Raw genomic sequence first — 18,925 nt, 5'->3', positions numbered from 1 at the left:
ATGACACCTGTGCATGCAAACACCGGTTGAAATCACTGGTACAGTGTTTGCTTCGTACCACCACAGTTCTACCACCTATTAAATTGCTTCACATTGGTGCTGTGCTGGGTCACCTTCCGGTGAGAATGACATGCATAATCTACCTGTGGGCTTAGGCAAGTGGAGTAAATTCACTCTCCTCCCTCACCAACCTCACTTGCCTTCCGTCTGGTGTTTTGCGTGACAAGATGAAATGTGTCCCGCTGGACTGGAATAAAACAGAAAGCCACTTGCAACTTCCTTAATATGATGAGGACGGTGTGGTGAAGGGGAACAACTCTCTGAGTTGATCAGACGTCTAGGAGTCTTAAAAAACATTGCTTAGCTTGTGCTGAAAAGATCCACAAAACTGAAAAATAGTAACAACCCGCAAACACATCCATCACCACTCCAAATTTTCCTCTGATTAAACTGCTTGGAATTCTACTTGGCAATGATAAAGAATGGCATTTGAGAAAGGTCACGAGAAACATTTTCAAGTTCACTCGTCTGGAATAGATATGTATTTAGATTGCTCAGTTGTAGTGTATTGATCACCACAAAGATTTCAGAGCTCTGCATTTCTGGTAAGGAGGATGACTGTAGGTAGTAGACTCAAACCTGTCTCCCCCTTGCCATGCGCTTACAGCAGGGCCACAAAGGGAATTTCCCTCACGGTAAGGTGGGTGCATCTTGTGGGCTACTCCAACAGTCATCCCCTATGAGGGAACTCAATAAAACTGATCCTTCCATGCAAGTGGGGCAGCTTCTTGCCTTTATCCATGGGATAAGAGTGTGGACATTGCCTCAGAAGAGCCAGTGCTTTGGGTCACTGTCCCAGCTTGCCCCACGGTAACCGTTCTTGCCTGTATGGTATGTTGTGACCCTGCAATAAGTTCCTGTTTTAAACTGAGGCAGCTGATCTTCCTGAGCTCTTCAGCTGTCAAACAGCTACAAGGCGTGCGCCCCATGGTTGAGGATGCCAAGCGGAGGGAGAGCTCCAGGAGCGATTCAGGGGGAAGGATGAGCCGATGGCTCCCCCAGGGTCCCATGGCTCCGTGAGGGGTGGGACTGTGCCGCGGTGACAGCTGAATGCAGAGCAACTTAGCGATATTAGCAATGACTCGCCCTACTCGCTCCATCAGGATTGAATTAAGCGGCAGCCCCTGTTGCCGGTACGGTGGCTGTGGTCATGGAGTGGCACACTGGCCAGAAAGCTCCGTTGAGCACCGCTCCTTCCAATACCTGCCTAGGGCTGAAGAACCTCTGCTTAGCAACACCTGTAGGCTAAAGGGTGCTCCTCCTGCTTTTTAAAACGCAACCAAAATGAACAAACAAGCTCAATCTATTTGCTCTCCAGCCACCACAAACTCATTTTAACAGTCCAGCTCTATCCAGCTTGTTGATACTCTCCCTTTGATGTACAAAGAATAAATCCCAGCTTCCTAGCAGAGGCCTGAGCACTAAGGCTTCTGTATGTGGCAAGCTGTTTTGCAGAAATGGTGATGCACTTGAGCTACTGAAGTTATTACGTGGCTATCAGACTAACTGGTTGCAGACAAATCTGTGGAAAATTCTCTGGTTTGTATTTTCTCTCTTCAGTGTTAACGCTGCAGCACTGGAGCCTGAGAATGGAGAATGGAGCAGCTGAGCTGCAGGACTGCAACCCGAGATAATTCACACAGTGTTTTAAGTCTCCTTGCTCAGCATTAATAGAATTCCTGCCAAACTCAATTACTCCCACCCAAAGCTGAATTAACTTGCCTCTGTAGCAGTAACTTTTTTGCTCTGTCTCAATACAAAGTGAGGGCAAATGATTTTATCAAGTAATCCTCTATGCTTATCTGCCTCCAGAGTTTCACTATGGGCCATCTATAGGTAGGTACTTAAGTACACATTTCAAACCACTGGCCCAACAAATACCTCTGTTTTTTAATTAGATACCTATTATCATTGGCCATCTAGGTATTAAATGCCATGGAGCGTATCCATCCTTTTAAAAAGTTTAAACACCTCTGGGAAAAAAGGGAACAAAGGCTGTCACGTGCTGTGGATCCATTTTGGGTCTCAGTCTCCTGATCTTCTTCCAAGTAGAAAACTGCCTCATTGAGGTGGACGGATTTATGTGAAGAACATTCTGTAGAAATTGGGGTCCAAATTAAAACACTGGCTTTAATCAGTGTAGCAGATAGTGGGCAGCGAAGTAGGAACTCGTTAGCCAAGTCTCCATGTTTGAACTGTAGGACAGGGCTAAAATTGCCAAAAATCATGCCACTTTGTACACACGGCTGCATTGCACATGCAGCTCACCTTGCCCACAGGAGCTGTGCTGACAGCAAATTCCCAGTTTTACACTTGTTGGCAGGCAAGCTTAGTGTACACAGGGGAACAGCACAGAGAAACAATTTTATTCCTTGCATCATACTTGAACTGGCAAGTCTGCACGCACATAATTCCCCCTACCTGCACAGAGCAAAGAGTAAATGGGAATTATGTCTTACTGGATCAAATGTTATCTTCTTACTCCTTTACATTGTTTTTATTGGTAATAAACAAAAGGAACTTGTCCTTTAAAATGACAAATTTTCTTTTACGTTACTCATATTGTCAGAAGTAATTTTTTAGGCCTTGTTTACCCTTTGCTAGAAGCTATAGATGACTTTGCGGGACATTTCTGAGAGCAAGAAGAGAGACTGTCCTGTATAAATAATCACCGAGGTGTGGCTAGCATGGAACGTACAAAGAAACATGTTTAAAGTAACAGTGTGTGAAAATCTGGTAGCTCTATTTTTTCACTTTGTCATCTTTTCATCATCATCTCTTTCACTTTATCCTTCAATATGAGAGGAAAGGTAAAAGATGGGTCTCTTCTCTTTGTAACATCTGTCTCATTAAGACATCTCCTGTTCAGTGCAGGTAGGGTTTAGCCTTGAGATATTTTCTCTTCAGTAAGAAGAGACATGTGAGTCTTCAACTGGAGAAGAAGAAATTCTGCTCTAAGGCAACAGGGGTGTGTAATAACCCTTAAACCTTCCTGAAGTTCATATCCTAATTTTACTATTCCAGTTAATTTTTGTGGAGAGCTTTATAGCCTAGGAGGCCAGAAGAGATCACTATCTTTCTCATCTCATGCCTTACATAGCACACAGTGTTAGAAAAGTTGTCTTGTTGCCCAGCACTAAGCACATGGTTATGACCGAGCCAGTAAATTGTGTTTCCGAATTCAGAGCAGAGCCTGGTGAAGCTGTGATACTCTGGCACAAATCACACCTCTTCTTTAGGCTCCTTTTGGAACAAGAGTCTTGATTAGCCTCTTCTTCTCTGAAAATGTGTGTACATCGAGGCTTAAAATGCTTAATGGTGTTATCCAAAAAAACTTTTAAATTGAGTCATATGGACGGGAAATGGAATAATTACATAATATCAACAATAGCACTAGAATAAGGCAAAATAAGACATCCAGGCTTGTATGCTCTAAGGTTAAATATGCAATATTAGTAAATTAATTTTACATATGTTTGTTGCTGCACAATCCAGGGAATGGTGACAAATGGAACATAGTCAGTCCAGCGAGAAATACCGAGAGAAATACCAAGGGGAGCCAGGAAAGTGCTGTCAGGCAGCAATGACATCAGCCTGCAACCCCTGCCAGCCCCCCTCCACCACGTCCACAGTTCCAGATCGCCGCTCTGCAAAGGGCCACCACTCCCTTCCCGTTAAATCACTGTGCACAAGACCAACTCTAAAAGTCGTCTTTTTTTTTCCCCAGTTTACAAGAACGTATCCTGACTACCTGACATCTAATGTTGAATATGCAATTAATTTGTTTATCTGAACAAAATATTCAGCATTTCAGATGGATTCCCTTCTTCTTGCCCTACTCTGGTACTCCCTTGAATTTTGCTTGTTTTCTCCAGAGCTTGTTAAAAGGTTGAAGGCTCCCATTTTGGTGACTAGATCGTCCCCACCATAGTTTGGTTTGTTACCTCATGCCTTTGGGCTGCAGCCACTCCCGCAACTGTTTCTTCAGGCTGCTTTTGAGAGTGTATATAATATCTGAATTGCTTAGTAAAGAATCTGTCACTGTGGGGGTCAGGCGGATGAGGAAACTGGTGGCAAACTAACGGTTTTTGCTTGCTTGGCTTGTTCATTTCATAAATAGTAGAAAATGTTCTTCAGTCAATGACTGATTTATTTTCAAAGTTTAAAAATGTTAGAAAATACTGTGTGGGAAGTGGAATTTAATCTTCCCAAAGGAGACACTGGCCTTCAGTTTTCAGATATTACTTTAAATATGCCTAAAAATCACCAATGGTTAAACAGATCTGCTTCCAAGAATGTTTTGATGGCTTACAAAGGTCAAACTAAAGGTTAGTTTAACTATTTTAAGTTGCATAACCTTCAAAAGACAGTGACAGCTGAAATAACTCAGTAATTTTATGTAGCAATCAATATAATGGCTGGAAAAGCATGAGAAGGGATATATAATTTTCAGAACTCACCGTAAAAAACAGAAGTAATGTTTTTATTGAAAGAGATGTGTTTTTACCTCAGGATAGATAATGTGCTTTTCTATAGCATTGGAAAAAACTCAGTGAAGACAAAGTACTTCAATTTTAACATGAGGCAAACTCAGCAAAATCAATTCTGTTGTCCTCATTGACAGTTACTGAATTATCTTGAAGTACAACTAGAGCTTCCCTCTGTTTTTATGTTGGAATAGCTCACACAAATTAGCATTACCGCTTGTTAGCATTATTCTAGGTAAGCAATGTGAAAAGTAAATTCTTTCAGTTATTCTTGTATTCAGTTTCAGCGGGAGTTAAAATCACAGACACTCTATTAGAAGTTGTTTTTTCATTCTTTGTATCTACCAAGCAGCATCTTGTCACACAAGCACTCTCATAATTTTGAGGTGAACATGTTCAAGCCTGAGTCTTGACAAACGTAGGAATTTCAAGTCTCTGTTTAAAAAAAAAAGGAAGAAAAAGTAGAGTCAAATATATCATTGACTGAAAGATGATCTTATAACTGCAGCTGTGTTTTTGGATTTGGAAACCTTGTGGTCCCTCCTATTTCTTCTGTAGTTGTCCTGAGAGATCTTTCACCTGTTTGATTCTGCCCTCCCTTAACCCCTACTATTCCCTTAGTCTGCAGATAGCTCCATTCTTAGTCTTTTTCTCAGATCTCTACCACTTAAAGTCTCTGCCTTTTAAGAACGAGGATATTGTATTTATTTGTGTCTGACATTACAATAACAGATGCCATAAAAGTAGACACAATTTTCTGTAGGAATTGCACGTGAACATTTGACTGCACAGTTCATCTCCTTTGTGGTTTTGATCAACACCCTAGAAAAATAATGCCAGAAAAACATTAAGACTAGAACATTGAAAAAGTACGAAAAAGAATTAATTCATAAAAATAAGAGCTAGTGCAAATATAAACTTCTGAGTACATTGAAATGGAATCCAACATGGCCCACATCTTAGTCTTCCCATGTCTTCCAAAAATAGCTTTGAACACATGTATCAAAAATCACATTAAACTGTATAAGCATGTTTGAAAGAAAGATGTGTGATAGTTAATTTTTTTATTATTTGGACAATCCTAAGGCTTTCTTTTTATCTTTTAATTCCAAATTTAAAACTTGAATAAACTTAATTAATTAATTGACTGATACATAAAACTTAATTTACTTTCTCTAGAGACTGGGCAGCTTTACCTTTTATTTTAAACCACTGAGCTTATTTGTAACAAAAAAATTATTTTCCCCCTTTTAAAGAGACTAAATATTTGCTGAATAAGCATTAATTTTTTACTAACTGCAGTTGATTCGAATCAGTATTTGGGGGAATTATTTTTTAAATTATTTTTCAAATTATATCCAGCTCTAGTTTGGATATGCCAGCCTTTGTTATCTTATATATCAGCCTACCCAGTTAATCATTCCTGGAAGTTTGCCATTGTTAAAAATTAATTTAGTATTGATTCATCCATATTTTTTTAAAATGTATATTTAAATTATATACTACTTTCTTTAGTCATTGACTGGAGAAATTAATGGCTTGCATGAGGTTTGTCCTTCATAAATATCATTAAAAATTCCTCCCTTCAAATGGAAATCGAGCTTCATAGAGCTTGTTCTGTTGTGACACAATTACAGCTGTTTTCCTGTTCCAGCTCCAGGGGAATGTATATCCATTAAAGAGTCATTAGATAAAAACGCACAATCAACTCCTCAGCGGGAACAAGAACCCGCTCACCAAACCATGGGAGTACTCTAGGCGACAGGCTAAACGCAGATACTTTTTTACTCACTCTCTTTCCCTGACTTTATCGATCTATCCCTCTTTCCTGCACGCTGATGTAGCTTCGGTGCACTGACATCAGTACAGCAGAGTGTTAGGTAAACCCAGTCATATACTGGATTGGGCTGCCTTCAGATAGATCTGCATTAATAAATTAAATGGGCGCTGAAGTCAACTGGCCCACAGAATAGCCCACATCTATGGTAGCGAGTTTTTTCACCCGGCAGCTGGGTGACTGGTCCCTCGGACCCTCCAGCTCCCAAACCGTGCGCAGGAATTGCTTGGGAGAAGGCTGGATGATGTGGGTATGTCTCATGCCAGGGGCCATACTCAGAGTTTATTAGTCTAGACAAACCCATCCCAGTGGCCAGAAATGTTCCCACGCACTGTTTCATCTACTAATGAAAAGCTTGGAAACGTCCCCATACTTGGAGTGAGGGCGACAGCTTGCAGGTCCCAAGGTGCTGAGGTGCCCTGCAGAGTCAATGGCTTTTGGGTAGGCATGGCTGCAAAAATGCCTATCATTATGGACTTCCAATTAAAGATGGACTTTGGGAGATTTTTTTTTTGGTACGGATTTCTTTCTTGGATGCAAATATCTAAATGCTACCCTGGGAGTCCTTGGCTTCAGTGCTGTTCCAAGAAAGTTTCACAGTGATAGTAGTGCAAAGCACTTCAGAACACCTGAAGAGGAACGGCTAAACTTACAGACGGGGCCACGGCTTACTCCTTATACTGCTGTACCCACTACCGTGGGGTTTATGTGAGTGGGAGCACTTGGCCAAACATAGCATAGTGTCACAGAGGACAACACCCTGCATGAACACTGTAAACCAGCTACTAAACTACCTAAATTTTTTCCATTTTTGCAGATCCCTTCTTTGTCTTCTGAGAGGCAGGCTCATCCCTCATCTCACTGGGAGGCTAGCGCAGGTCTGAGAGCGTCCCGTGATGTAGCAAGTCACTCGAATACAGGAAATTTGCTGGTCAGTCTGTGAGGTAAGCCTTTATAACATCTGATGAATCCAGTTGGAGACATTCTGAATCGTGGAGCTGCTGTTAGCAAAACACTGTTTACTTACGTTTTTCTAATATTCTGTTGGGGGTGGTGGTGCAGTCTTCAGAAACCTGACTTTTTCAGTGAACTAATGTAGTTCAGAAATGAATCTTGGAAGGTGTAACTCACAAAAACCCAATACAACTTCTGCTACAGCTGTTTCCTCTTGACTGAGAGCCTGTTTTACTCCACAGACATCTTTTTAGGTGACTGACTTGCAGGTAGACTTAAGGTAGGTCTTTAGGTTACCATCTTCAGCTTTCTTTGTGTTTCCACATTTCCTCTAGTTTCTCTGTAAGTAGCTCAAGCTACTCACACAATCTCAGGCTGATAGTCTAGAAGTGTGCAAGAGCTAGATCTGTATTTCTAATTAGATGATTTGTATTTCTCTGCAGAGAGAGCTGAGCTCTTCAATGCAGGAAGTTATCCATTTTATTACTGTTGGATCTCCTTTGGAGCTTTCTGTTGTGTAAGCTGAAATTTCAAGATAGCAAGACGCCACGTTTTATTTTCAGATAAAATCAGAAACAGAAAGAAGGAAATGTTTAAAAGCTTTCACTGCTAATGAAGTTAAATGAAGTTACATATGCTGGGTTTATTTTATATAAAGAGCAATGCGGGGGGGGGGGAGAGGAAAGAAAACAACTTATGCAAGAAATCTCTTTGCTTAATCTCCCTATATGTTTCTAAATATTTGTTCCCACTTCTCACTCACTTTGCCTTCCCAAAATGGAATGACTTTTTGTAATTGTTTTGGAAGCAAACCAGCAAAAGGTAAAGCCTTTTAACCTTGATTCTGCATCAGTTTACAATGCAGGGAATCTAGCCACGGCTCTTCTCTGGGTTCTTACAGTAGTGAGTTCTTACAGTTCTTCAACCAGTGAGTGTAGGTGATTTCCAGTGTTCGTGAGAGTTCATAATGTAAAAGTCCCAGCTGCAACACAGCTCTGGATCCTATCCCTAGTTGCATTTCTCCCCTCACAACGTAGTCTTCAAAGTAAACTTGACCCTGGCTATGGAATTCTCTCACGCATTGAGATACCAGCTTTTTGTATCCAATGGACATGGCAGGTTTCTGACTGATGTTTGGTTTAGACATATACACAAAGTGCCTGATGCACCCGCTGAGCCTAAACAAAGAAGCCTGGGGAAGGTCTCACCATATCTATTGTCTTACACTGACATCGGCCTTTCCATTACAAAGCCCTTCAAGACCAAAAGTAATCAATAATGATGAACGTGGTTTGTTCCCTGTGTGCATCTGAGACAGATGGAGAGTCACTGCGGACAACAATAGCCAGCAGGCAAGGGCCCTGACATGGTTGTTTAAAAAACCCCCGAAAAAACTGACATAAAAGTACAAAGTTTGGTGGGTTTTTTCCATATTTGCCTGCTTGATGACAGATTCCTTCAGCGAGCAGTAACTGCATTGCCTGCTTGCATGAGGAACAGTGCTGTCGCTGAGCAGCATCCATCTCTCAGAGAAACAGCAGGCAGTTTTTCCGCATGATTCTCTCCCTGCATCTCCCTTCCTCTCCAGACTCTCATTTCCCTACGTCTCTTTACCCCTTTCTCCATCTCTCTCCTCTCTTGCTTATGCTGTCTGCTTCCCAGCAAGCTCGTTTACAGAGGCGTCATATAGCTGAAAATAAATGCCTCAGTTAGTTGATCTTGGAAAGAAACTGGTTATGGTCTATGCTGCATTTTAAACCTCCTTATATACAGCTGTGTTCAGATAGGGTCAGATGGGGGAAGCAGTCCCACAGTGGCACGACCTCAAAGAGACTGCAGGTATCACCGCGATGAGCATGGATGTAAGAAAGCAGTCTCGCCGAGAGGCCAGGAGGTTGGCTTCATGTTGTGAGCAGACGCCGCATATACCTTATCCCATCCCTGCCTGTTCACATTTGTTCCACCCACAGCACATCTCCCCTTCGGCAGAGGTATATACCAGTCCTCTGATAAATGCAAAAAGAAGGGAAATCAAAGCAGACTGGAAATGAGCAGAACTCGATTATTTTTCCAGTATTGGTTTTGTTTTTCGGTTGCCTTAGAGTTCTCTTGTGATGCCAGTAGAGGTACAGCCGGGTAGTTGGGAGGGATGATGATGAGTCATTAGTGATACCTATAAAAGCATTTACAGTAGCACCCACCTAAGAAAATTATTTTAGTAAAGCTAGGAGCAATGAGAGAACAAAACAGGTACACAAACAGGAACCTCTGAAGTTGGATTTGGCCCTCAGATTCAATGGGGTGAGAGAGAAGCTTTCCTGTTTAATAGTTAATAACAGAAAGCCCAATGTAAGCGTGTTAACAGGTTTTTATTACAACATATTAGTAATTAATCAGAAACTGCATAATAATATTTTACATGGAGTTCAACAGATTGTGCAGTAGTGGATATAAATAGGGGAACATTACATGAAGGTCACAAGATCTTTTAGTGGTTTAATTAGCATATAATGGGACTACTTGATCTTAATGTGTGGCTAACTGTTTCTGAACATATGATCTCCTCCTCATAATAGGCAATCCTAGCTGCGTGAACTGCTCCACTGATCACCTAAAAGGAAACGTGGTAATGCTGGCACGCTTTGCTTTTCTAGACAAAGGCACATGCTGTCAGTTACCTGCAACACCTTGGCTAAATTATTGACCAATGTTAGTGTCTTTGTGCATCTGGGTGCAGGGGGGACACGGGACACAGGACACGACCCATTGGAGACAAAGCTTGTGACATCCAGTGAATGCTTCTTAGTTCCCAGGTTCTAATTTATATGGACCCCATCCATGAGTGTGTTTCCAACCTTTCCCTTCCCTTTATTTTCTCAGTCTCACAGCTCCAGAAGAGCAGGCGTGCTCTGTCCACTTCAAGCCCCATTTCTCCCACACCAGTGGAAAGGAAAGCAGAGGGCTGGCATTTTGATAATTTATTCCAGTCTTCCCGCATGGAGGAGGTGGGGGAATCAAAGGCTTCTGGAGTCAGTGGGGTTGTACTCTTGCAAATGAGGGCACCGTTTAGCTTTGGATCAGGCTAATTCCTCCCTGTGGATGGCCTTTGGAAGAAAACAAAAAAGCACACCCAAAGACAGATTGTTTCCTTTACATTACTAACAAAAGTGTTTATTCTAGTAAAAAGCTGGAGAGGAGCAATTAGAGACTTCAGGGAATACGTTAAGTGAAAATGTGGTTTGGATTATCCTGCAGTACAGATAATTTACTAAATTGCCGTATTTAACTCTTGTGGTCACCAGTGACAGAGTGACCCTGTTGTGGTAATGCTCCTCTGCCATGCTCTGAAAAATCCGATAACCCTTGCAGCTGCCCTGGCACGATGCTCGTTGCTGCCTGCCCGAGCCCCAGAAATGTGCTGTGTGCCTTGGAGAGGGGACTTCCATGGAAAGTCCCCTGCTGCTTGCTGCTGCTGGGCTGTATATACTGCCCTGGCTACAAGGACAGCAAACATCTCATGTCTTGCTCTGTGAAAGGAAAGGGATGGCAAGAGGAAAGTGACCCTAAAAGTCTTTCCTGTGGCTTATTTGCAGCAATTCTATATCTACAGTGTGCCTAAAAAAGCTTTCATCCAAATCTGTTTGGCAAGCTACAGTTATCAGTTCCAGCCCAAAAACTTTTACGTATCTAATCTCTACTGATTGGAAAAGATGAAGTAAGTAGGAAAGAACAGGATGGACAGATGAAAATGAGTCGATGCAAGCCTTTAAAAAAATAGCTTTTTCTTCATTATTTTTGTTTTATCCTAAAGCTATGCCTGGTGTCCAAGCACAGATGTGAGTGTGTGCATCCTCTCCCTTCCATCTTCTACTGCCAAGTTAAGCCTTTGCCCTGAACCCTTGCATCTGGAAGGGATGCCCAGTCACCGGGGTGGGCACCAAACGACCCCAACAGCTTCCAGCAACCTCACTGCATGGCTGGTTGTTATCCTTTCTTGCTCGAGGGTTGGTTTGCTGGAGTTATGAGACATTGTGAGCATACTGTAGCTTTGCCATTTGTGTGTGTGAGTACACACACGTGCGCACTACAGCACGTAACGGTGGTGAGGCTGGGGGATGTTGCTGTACTGTTGCAGCAGCCTAGACACATCCCTGCTGCATCTGTCCATCTAGCTCAAACCGTCTGCTGCTCTGAAGCCACCGATGTCTTTCCTTCAAGGACATTCACAGTATTTCCTAACAGAAATGAAGGAAACCTTGAGAAACTATTACCCTTCCCCTATTTCAGTCTGGTATGTACTCTAGTGTGGCCCCAGCTGTTTTCATTCTTGTCCGCTATATTTAAACAGAATTTTTTAAAAAAATCTGTGCTTCTCCTAATCTCTACTATCATTTAAAGTTTCCTCTCATCCCTTAAAGACTTGTACAGAGTTCTAAGACAGAAGACAACAGCTTACAAAGATGAACCCTAAAAAAACCCCCAGTGATAATCAGGTAAGAATACCACATTCTCCCTTAGAACCTTCCCCATTCTTTTTTTTTTTTTTTGCCTGACCTCTATCCAAATCTCGGAAATTATATGTTTTGAAGGTCAGCAGACTTGTATATACTGAACTAGCTGATTTTGGCTAAAGCAGCAGGCTGAATTCCAGCATCGTAACCTGCCTTTGGGTGTCCCTTCCTGCCGGTAGTCTGAGATCTACAGCTCAGCCTTCTGCAGCACGGATGGAGAGAGAGGCAATAATTTATATGGAAAGGTAATTGGTCCCTCTTGCAGATCACTGGTTTCATGCTTCTGATAAGACATCCATCATCAACCAGTTGTCAGTTTACATCTTCAGATAGTTTTAATGCAATGTGTATCTCCCTCCTCTGCCAAAAATATTGCAGTGACCTTCTCTAGAGGTGGCTACAGCCTGGGCGTCATTAGCAAGATCCACACCTGAAAGGAAAGTCTGTAGGTTTTGACCAAGCAGAGGTGAGAAAACACTGGTTTGGCTGAAGCTGCCACTAAAAGCATCTGTTGCTATAAAAAGCAATAAAAAGCTGGAAACCATGAACAGGCAGCAGATGCACAGTCTTGGTTGGCTGGTCAGCGCAAACCCTGCCAGTTTCAAGCTCTTTTCCAAGCCTGTTGGCAGTGGCTCTCTCTTGTGTGGGCTGAGCTTTGGATTCCTCCTGCTCTCTCAGTCTAATCCTGCTGAGTCACGGGAACTAGAAACCGTGTCAGCCCCATGAGATGCACTGAACTCAGGGACTGGCCATACCAGGTGTTATTCCTACAAAAGATGGGCTCCTCTCAGCAATTGCATGAATGTGTTGTATTTTGTCCTGTATTACGTGCCAGAGACCAGGCAGATCTAGGCTGCGTACAAAAAGGTGTGGCCATGCCATCTTCTGCGTACTTTCCCTGTGCCTGACTAACGGTCGTTAAGTCCAAACAATTTCTGTGGCATCATTCAGTCAAACTTCTTTACTTAATTAAACCACAAATGGTCAATGTATTGACTTCCAATGGTAGATGCAGCAGTCCAAACTGAAGAGGTGGAACCTATTCTTCCTTAGAAAGTTGGATCCCTGAAAAATCAGCGGTGGCAAGAAGAAAAAAATCTGAAATGAAACTTCTTGATCACTTCTTCCCAGCTGGCTCACTGTTCACAGGATGAAAGGGCGACAAACGTACCGCTGGACTGAGCACCCCTGGGACTGTTTTTGGCAGCTGGTGGGGGATGAGCCACCTCCACCCACAGTATTACCCTCTCTCTCCCCGCAGTGCAGAGTGGCTGCAGGCAAACAGCCAGCTGGGAATGGTCTCTGGGCTCTGCTAACTCCCAAACTACACCTGTGGACTGTGATATTAGGATGTGCCAAAGGCTTGCCAGAAAACTGTTCTAATAAAATAACGATACAGATGATCAAGTTTTGGGAACTAGGAACATACCTTGGCACCGTAATAGATATACTACAGTAGATACAGCCAAGCAGCCCATGTTCTGGATGAAAAGCTCTGTATTTTCAGCCTACAGCAACTGTTTTCTGGTGTCTCAGACGCCTTTGCTTTGGATTTCTAAGGCATGGTAGAAGCTGCCATATCAACATACCACATAGCTAGTTAGATATCTTGTCTGTGTTGGACATTCCTGGTTGGTAACTTACCTTCCATTTAATCTTTCTCCGTTTCATCTCCTAGTTTTAACCATAGCCAAAAGCAATGCTTGCAGTCCACGAGGAGTTTAAATTATACTGCTGATACTGGAATTACAGTGTTCATGCTTTAAATTATGCTTCCAACTTGGATGTTACCTTTCCTTACTACATCAGGATGAAATCCACGGGGCTTTTCCTTTCTGCATTTGGTCATTGAGTGAAAATACTTTCCTTCTGCCTGACCCACGCAATCTGCTGCCGTGGGCAGAATGGTGCCATCGTCTGTCAGAGTGCAGAACCCAGGTGACACCTTCTTGAGTTGTTTTTACTGTGCTGAAGCTGCCACTGCTCCTGTGCTCTCAGCACCATGTGACAAGGATTATGTTGTGTTTGACAAATTCTACCTCTTGTAAATTACCTTGTACACCTAAATGATACATAAGTAAGGCCTAATAATAGCAAGAGCAAAAGCTGCTCCAAAACACTTCCATGCATCATTCGTAAGAGTAACAGAGCTCACAGTTCAGTTCTGCTCTTGATCTTGAAGTTACTTCTTACCGGGTGTTTTTTACTAGTCTGACTAACAGTGCACGCAGAGATCTACATGCTCATTAGGAACTCGTGCTTGGTGTATGCTCAATCTCATGTTCATTAATGAACTCCACTGGTGCCCCTTGTCTCTTGCCCTCCATCCCTCACCCTGCTGACAGTTACTCGCAGGACGCTTCCACCAGAACTTGTGGGCCACGGTGCAAACTGCGAGCTGCCAACCTGACCGCATCTGTGGATTTTGAGAGTGGGAGAAATCCCTGCAAATGTCATTTTAGTTTCTATTGCCCTAGTAGATTAGTTTTCTAATGCATCTGTAAATGGGTGTATCATTTACATTAATTTATTACCTACAAGTCTCTAGTATGTTTATATGAAAGCCACAAATGTACTTTAATGTGGATAGGAAATCCTTAATTGTAGCATTACCTAAATGAGCATCATTACCAAATGATAGGGTTTTTTTAAAGTTAGTTTATTTATTTATTATTTATTTTTCCCTTTTACGTGATTGAATTTTCTTTTGCAGTTATTTAAGAATGAAACCTTTGAAGTTTCTATGGGTTCAGTCCTTTGATTTGATGGGGTTGCAGCATGGCTGCCCCACTGCTCTGTGAAGGAAGACCAGTACCTATTTTCTACCCTGGTAGCTGGAAAGGAATTAGTTGACCCTGTGCGACTTTCCCTTCCATCACCCAATTTCCAGATTACTCTGTGGTGTATTCTGGAAATCGAAGATAACTGTTTATGATTCTTGACTTGTCCATGCAGCCTAGGAACCATTTTAAACTTCTGGGTATTTCTTTATGAATATCATTGGCAGAGCTGGTCTTCAGCGCTGCAGAACAGCTTGATAGTCACTTCACAGGCAGCAGTTGTGGGGTGTTTTTCTGCATCTGTGTCTCACGTGCCAGCATCTACTTGATCAACCTTGGGAGCAAAAATAGTCTTTCAGTTCGAGTGTGCATTGTGCACCACTGAGCTAGCCACGCTACCACATCCTTACGACAGAAAATGATTTGCACGTTTGCACATAGTGGAGCTGATGTATCTTTTTCTGCTTTTGTGTTGTAATTCTGAGGGTGCACAACCCTCATGAGCTGCAACCACCTCACCTCTTCCTGCCAGAGAAGCCATTCATTGTGTTTCCTTTAACAACTACTGTGTTGCTGAGGTGGTAAGTGCTGTCCCTCAGCTGCCCTGCAGTGGGACAAAGCTGATTTTCCTAGGTAGCTTCACCAAACAAGTGCTTGAAGACCACAGTACTATCAAAATTAGTGCAACTGTCACATGCGTTGATGGTCTTGGCACAGAGGCTAAGGACTGAGAAGGTCTGGAAGCAGAAGTTGAAGACAAACTTCCAGAGGAATGGTGAGTATGGAGGGCTAACTACATAGACAGGATATGTGTCTAGATTGGAGGTGAGGAGTCCATTTTTTGCCTGACGTTTTTGTGTCGGTCATTGTTTTCACTCATTTTTCCAGTCATTCTGGGGAAGTCACTCTTTCGCCATACACTGTACACTTTTAGTCAGGCAAGGACCAACCTGGGTCTGGAAGAAGGCTGTCAGGGCCTTACCCCCCTCAGCTCATGCCCAGCTGGTGCGTTGTCCCTTCTCATGGTGTAGGACACAAGTGCTCTGCTAGGCTGCAGGGTCCCTGCCCGTTTGCAGCAGGCTTGTATTCATCCCACGTTCTTCCAGTTTGGCAGAGCAAATCCAGTTCTTTCCTCTCCTCACCACGGCAGAACATACCTGTTGTGATGCTTAGGTTTTTTTTGCAAATCACCTGTGGTGGAAAAGCAAGGCTGTTTCCAAGAAAGTGAAGCAGACAAACAAAAATAGATAATCTGTCCTTCAGGTGAGCTTTCTTGGCAGCACAGTGTGCTAGCGATTGGAGCCTTGTGGAGAAGAATGGTATGAATTGCATGGTCAGGGACTTAATTCTTGGAAATGAATCATTGCTGTCAGAGTTTCTATGGGAACGGAGAAATAAATGAATATTTAGGCTATTTTCAAATTAATTCTGTCAGAAGATCCAAAGGTTGTGCAATGGCTAGAAGTATACAAAGGAATAAACCATTATATTATTTAGATTTCGCTAGTTACTGTTACTGTTTTGGTTATTTTTTTTTTTTTAAAGTATGTTTTATACAACTTAGTCACAAAACATTTAAACTTAGCAGAAGACAAACAGGACATTTGGCTGTAAGTTCAGAACAATGAACTCATAAGGTTTATTTTTATATGCAAGTTCAACTTGGGTGCATGCCATGTAACACAAAAAAACAGTTACCACTTAATGCTTTTTTTTCTCACTTGAAGTGATGAGGGCATCTGGATCCCATTTTAAATTGCAAACTAGGCTTTTTAGCTTTTTAAAACAATTTGCATAGCTTGAACTAATTAATGCTTTGCTTGATGTGTAGGCAGTAAAAGACAACATGACCCCAAGCATGAGAGAGGTGAAGGAGAATTGCATGAATTTTGGCATTTCCTAACTTTTGAGAGCTTGAATTGGCTACCCAAACACTTCAATGTAAGCAGGGCATACGCGCAGCGGATGTCATGCAGTAATACCAGGAGACCCCTAGGATAAGCTGTGCACGTTTCCCAGCATCACAAATAAATGTTCACAGAGCCTAAATACGCAGCCTAATGTTCTGTTACCTTGAGCAAAGCCAACAGCCTCAGCCAGATGCATCTGTCCCTCGTGAGTTGAGAGCTGTTCGCTGCAGTCCCTGAAGCACGTGTGAGCTCCTGACGCCAGAGGCCCAGTTTCTGTGATCTCCAGTATTTCTGCTGATACTGGGCTGATGTCCCTCAGTTCCAGCTGGCTGGACCAGCATCGGCCAGTACCCAACCAATGTCCTCTCAGGTTTTGGAGTGATGGTTTCCTCTCTCCAATGAAACTCAAATCTCTGCAAGCAACCCCCGGTTATGTTCAAGAATGACACTTCTCCAGCCCAAATAAAATGTGGTGTCTTATGGCTGAACTACCATCAAAGTGGGTGCTGCAGGGAATCAGAAGCCCTCAGTCATATGAAATAGTGGATATAAGGAGGAACAGAGAATTCCTCCTCAAGACAAATCCAGTTTGCATGAAAATGAGGAAACTTGAACTATACCCTTCCAAATCCTAGTGTCAGATGCATATTCCTGAAAGAGATGGCTCAGATTAGATTTTGCCCAGGTTACAGCACTTTGCAGCACAGTGGTGAGGATGGTTGGAGGAGGGATTGCCTGGCTAGAGTGCAGTGCTACAGACTAGGGAGGCTCTGCAGGAACTCAATGCTCGATGAAACATTTTGGTTTCATGATACAGCTTGTTCTGCCAAAAGCATTCTGACTTGATCGTGCTACCCTTCAACCTTCTGCAGCCTGCAATTCTTCACAGACAGCTTGGCTACAATTAGGGCTTTTTTCAGAAGATGGCAAAATGCATACCCTGGATCCCAAGAACTGGGGAATGACTGTCGCTTGGAGAAAATGTTGCTGGTTTTTTTTAAACTTGGGCAAACCCATCTTTGTTCCTTGTTCGCAGAAATAATTAAAATGGTTGACCCGCAATGTTCTGAAGCATCTTTCTTTGAGGCAGATACTTGCCTGGCACCCGGGAGGGATGACCCCCTGCCACGACACTGTCCGGGGATGGAGGGGTTGTTGGTGGTGGGCAGCTAGCTGGACCTCAGCCTGCCGTGTGCCCTGGCAGCAAAGGCAACCAGCAGCTCCTGAGCTGGGTGACCAAGGGCATGGCCCAAAGATCCAGGGAAGGGGTTGTCTCCCTTTGTGCGGCACTTGTCAGACCACGTCTAGGCACCGAGTCCGGTTTTGGGACCTGACACAGAAAAGTTGTGGACAAACTGGAGGGGGGAGCCCCCACGGCAGGAGGAGCTGGAGCACTTGCCCCACAGGAGAGGCTGGGGGAGCTGGGCTGGGTCAGCGGTGCAGGGTGGGAGGGTGAGAAGCAATGGGCATAAGTTGAAATGAGAGAGCTTCAGGCTGAGTATAGGGAGAAACTTTCCCCATGAGGCAGTGGAACAGGTCACCCTAAGCAGTCTCCATCCTTGGAGGGTTTCAAGCCCCGACTGGTCCAAGCCCTGAGCAGCCTGGTCTGACCCCAGAGCTGGCCCTATTTTGGGCCAGGAGGGTAGACTTGGTCCGTCCCAGCCTGATTTAGCCTATCGCCCTCTGATCTTGATCAACTGAAAATGGGGTTCTGCTCTAAAGACACTCAACAAATGGTAGTGCTGCCGATGCTGCCTGGAGCAGCTGCGCTGAGCCTGAGATCAGACCGCTCTCGTTGCAGACGTGATGGACGGCATCCAGCCAGCAAATGGTGGGGCACCTTATTCTTCCTTTGTCGCTTTTTAAAGGTATTTGAGAAGTTTGTGAGGCCTGGGCGAGTCTTCCAAGTAGAAATCTAACCACACAGATTCATCTGTGTAAAATCCATATACGGTCTTAAACAACTGTGCTCAGGTCAACGCAATGTTACATTTTACTATATGCTATTTGATACAGATTAGATTTGTAAATTGAGAAATATTATAGTGGCCCTTGCCCAGGCTGAGAAATCCAAGTAATATTAAGTCTAAAGTCAATGCAGATCTGAACACTGGAACTGTATCCACAGTCTTGCGCACATCCAGCTTTTCTTAGTATCTATCACTGTTACTATTTGTTATGACAACTACATTATTTGTGAGGTAATGGAACATTATAAAACAAAGCAGAGCTGTTTAAAGTATCAAAATTCCCTTATTGTGAGTACTTTCGTCTTAGGTTTCATTATTTTTTGGGTCATCCAGAATGTACATTTGTGTACTACAGACGTGATAAATCTCTATATCAATCTTTGTGACCTGCATTTGCCCTGGTTTATGTGAACTCA

The 18,925-nt window shown here is 43.1% G+C and overlaps 1 long non-coding RNA gene across 2 annotated transcripts in view; it reads left to right on the top strand.

Annotated features, from left to right (window-relative positions):
* LOC142044714 (uncharacterized) overlaps positions 1-18,925 on the top strand; it is a 112,576-nt gene that overhangs the window by 69,004 nt on the left and 24,647 nt on the right. For both annotated transcript variants that reach the window (XR_012654404.1, XR_012654403.1), the window contains exon 4: positions 7,202-7,328. This is a non-coding gene — a long non-coding RNA (uncharacterized LOC142044714). The remainder of the gene's footprint in view (positions 1-7,201; positions 7,329-18,925) is intronic.

This window comes from Buteo buteo, chromosome 25 (assembly GCF_964188355.1).
Source record: "Buteo buteo chromosome 25, bButBut1.hap1.1, whole genome shotgun sequence".
NCBI classification, from domain to species: domain Eukaryota; kingdom Metazoa; phylum Chordata; class Aves; order Accipitriformes; family Accipitridae; genus Buteo; species Buteo buteo.
The sequence above is the reverse complement of the archived record's forward strand: the minus strand, read 5'-3'. Positions and strand labels throughout refer to the sequence as shown.